Source organism: Castor canadensis, chromosome 8 (genome assembly GCF_047511655.1).
Source record: "Castor canadensis chromosome 8, mCasCan1.hap1v2, whole genome shotgun sequence".
Taxonomy (NCBI): domain Eukaryota; kingdom Metazoa; phylum Chordata; class Mammalia; order Rodentia; family Castoridae; genus Castor; species Castor canadensis.
In genome coordinates, this window is record NC_133393.1 from 10,451,856 (window position 1) to 10,455,440 (window position 3,585).

Consider the following 3,585-nt stretch of genomic DNA (forward strand, 5'->3'; position numbering starts at 1 on the left):
TGAACTCAGGACCTTGTGCTTGCTAGGCAGGCACAAGCTAATATTCAAATTTTTAGGAGCAATCTTGATAAAATGATATTCATGGGCAGACCATACTCTCATAATACATGATAGCTCACAATATTTTCTTATGAAAAGTAATATGTAGAATTAGAGTTGTAAAGGCTGAAGAGAAGACCAAGGGAGAAAAAAAAATCACTAACATCCATTTAGTATCTCTTTTATGGCAGGAGTTATAGCAGGTGCCTTCTAGAACCTTGCTAAAATTTCAGGGTAATCCTATACTGTATTATTATCTTCACATCACAACGGTCCGTGTAGTTCAGCAATGTGTCCAAAGGTTCTTAGTCAGTGACAGTCATGACTTCGGCTCCTGTTTACCCGATCTCAAACCTGCACATTTCCTGCCACACGTTAGTACCTTTGCCTTCTTTAGGTACTGAGAGTTGCTTCGTTTAGGGCCATTTTGGACACCTATAACATACAAGGCACTGTGCCAAGAATTCGATCCAAAGTGAACCTCTGAATTATTTTAGAAAATAAAAATGTGTGCCTGAATAACTGTAATGAAACACAGAAAGCAAAAAGTCACATGAGAAATAGCTGAGGTGTCTCAGAGGAGGATATACTACCAGTGAGTAAGAAAGTGGCATTTGAAGTGGACTTTAGCAAACAGAGTGATTTGGATGTGCTGCCAATTGACAAGGAGAACATCCCAGGCAGAAACAGCCCGTGCATGGGAAAATGAAACGCTTGTCTAGGAAATACCAAGTAGCTCAGTGTAGTTCTAGCATAAAGCATGAGAAAATAATGAAGAATAAATTGGAGAGACAGATTGGCCTGCAAGCAAGAGGATTAGAAATGGAAAGCTAACCGGTTCTGTAATGTTCTGTAAGCAATGGGGAGTCACACTGATTTTTTTTTAAAGCAAGGCAATGGTAATAGCCCGTTAAATGGTCTTATGTAAAGAACATTAATGCAAGGTAGACAAGAAGGTAGGAGGCTTTGGGCTTCCAGTGAGAACTAAGAACCTAAGTTAAAATATTGCCTAGACTCCTTTTATTCCTTTCTAAGGCCACTCGATCCTCATACATACCACCCAACTGCTGACCTGCCACATGTGATCTTGAGCTGTCTTTCTTTGATCTTCTCAGTTTCCTTTCGTTTGTGAAGATTCTTGGCTCACTGGCTTCTGCCTTCAAGTGGGCCCCTCGATTTGATCTTTATCTTTACCGCTTGAGCCACACCTGTAGCCCTTGACCTTCATCTTTACTTTTCTGATATTTGGACACTAGTTTTCTCCTGTGCATTCTGCTTTTGTTTGGTTTTCTATCCTTCATCTCAGGGAGATGCATGAGGCGTCACCCCAGCCTTCATCCTTTGGAACACACTCCCACATTTTCTCAGTCAGATTCATGACTGACGGCAGAAACTACGTATGCTTGTTTAGGTAGAAACATAATGTCATTTTAATAAGAATGTTTGGTATCTCTTGGAGTCTCTCAAAGAGCAGGAAAGGAAGCCCCAGAGGCTCTGCAGCTGGGATCCATGCCTCATTGCATTGTGAATGCTGCTGCTTGGTACAGAGACCATACCAGGTGTCTCTGGAGACCAACAAGAGAAAGTCCACTCCATGCGGTCTGGAAGGGCCGGCACAGCTGTTTCCATTCTTGTGAAATGGTTGATTTCAAGAGCCTCTTCTTCCTAGGGTTGTTCACTTCTGAAGTTAGATCTGTGATTATGTGTCACTTCTGAAGCCTCAGGGTGTGTGGGGACAGATGCACCACGAAGCTCATGAATCTTCAACTTCAAGGACCCACTCTTGCCCAGACTCCCTCCATGACTCTGGGAGAACCCTAGAAATGACATGTGTTTTATGAAATTTGTAACTGCAAGTCTGCTTTCCTCACTTACGTTTATTAAATTTATACAATCCAGTATTATCAACAATGACTTGAGGAGTTTAAACTTTTCTATGCTATCAATAAAAAAATTTTTTTCAAACAATCATGCTGAAGACTAAAGTATCTTTCTATTCTTCTTTTATTAAAAACATTGAAAATTTGGTGACATGAAGAAATAATCAAAGGTAGATAAAATAATAAAGAAAAATATTGAAGAGCTACAGTAAGCAAATTAATTCTCTTAAATTGCATTGCTTTTCTGTATTTATGATGTTTGTGACTTGAAATTAGTGTTGTTTTTTTTCTCATTCTAAATGAGTACTTATTTTAACCAAATTTTAAATTCATAATTTAATTGCCTTTTCTTTAAAAAGGTCCACCAGTATTTGAAATATGGTTCAAGTCTTACAAAAGCAGGATCTTCCCTGACCTAAATGGACTAAGAGAGCCAGCGCTGGTTTCTACCATGAGCCAGCACTCATGGTGTGGTAAGCAGAGGAAGGGTGGCCCTACCCGTGATGAACACCCTTTTCAGAGTGCTTTAATGTAATGATTGGCATTTGGGAATAGCACTTCTCTTTAGGAAATATTCTTGTTTTTCAGTTTGCCAGCAGTCACTGTTTATTAACAGACCAGATTAGAAAAATCCCACGGTAGACACCTTGTTCATCCTTCTAATAAGCCTGTTGACCTGATCTTCTCTATTGCCAGCATCTCCACCTTCTACGAAATGAGCTATCTTTTTCTTACCACCTGGTGGAGAAGATAATTTGAAGGGCCACAAGAAGTTATTTGCTTCCTTGAGGCATTTTCCAACAGTTTAGAACTCACGTATCTCATCCTCCATGCAGATCATATCAAATTTGCCAACAGTTCGAGCAATCAAAGGGTTCTCTATCAAGGCAACTTGCTTCTTATTGATTTTGCCATACCATGCTTGTAAATTAGTTCATTTACTGACTTTGGGTTCAGGTCCCCCCATGCAATATATGGTTCCATGATCCTCAGCACGTTAATTGAAGCCTTGTTGAGCTTAACAAAGGTGTCATTGAAGATCTGGTGAAGGTGAAGAAGCTGCAGCACCTTGTGGATCTTTGGGCTCACAACACTGATAGCCCTGATTCTGATGACAAATGCCAATTTGGGTTCTGCAGGTACGTAGACGTTGCCAGCTTTTCTTGCCATGCTAGCTATGAGAATCTCAGTTCTCTGTACATCTGCTTCTATTCCTTGTGATCATGCTTGGATTTTTCACAGATGAGCTTCCTCCTTGCCTTTCCAAGCATCTTCTGGGTAAACTTCTTCCTTAGGCACTTTACCTGCAGCTCTGCAAAGTTCCTATGCCTTTTCTTAAGGGTTTCTGGCACTGCAAGAATCTTTTTCTTAAGGGTTTTGGTCACAGCAGGAACCTTCTTTTTCTTCTTTTCCTCACTCTCCATGGCTCCAGCCAGAAAAGAGCAGGAAATTTTCTTGCATAGGTTTTGGAAAGGGACAAGAGAGACAGGAACACATAACAGAAATCTCACGCAGAAAAGGGAAACTGAGTTATGCATGAGAAGAGGTGACCCTGAGCAGTAGCAGAGGTAATTATCAGGATGGTGATGACAAGACCAGGATAGAGATCTCTGAGTGGATACAGGTTTGGGGAGGAATTGAGGAGACAAAGTTTTTGGTTTTTTAG

The 3,585-nt window shown here is 40.5% G+C and overlaps 1 pseudogene; it reads right to left on the minus strand.

Annotated features, from left to right (window-relative positions):
* Positions 1–2,541: 2,541 nt before the first annotated feature.
* On the minus strand, positions 2,542–3,343 carry LOC109689737 (large ribosomal subunit protein uL30-like; annotated as a pseudogene).
* Between the last annotated feature and the right edge of the window lie 242 nt (positions 3,344–3,585).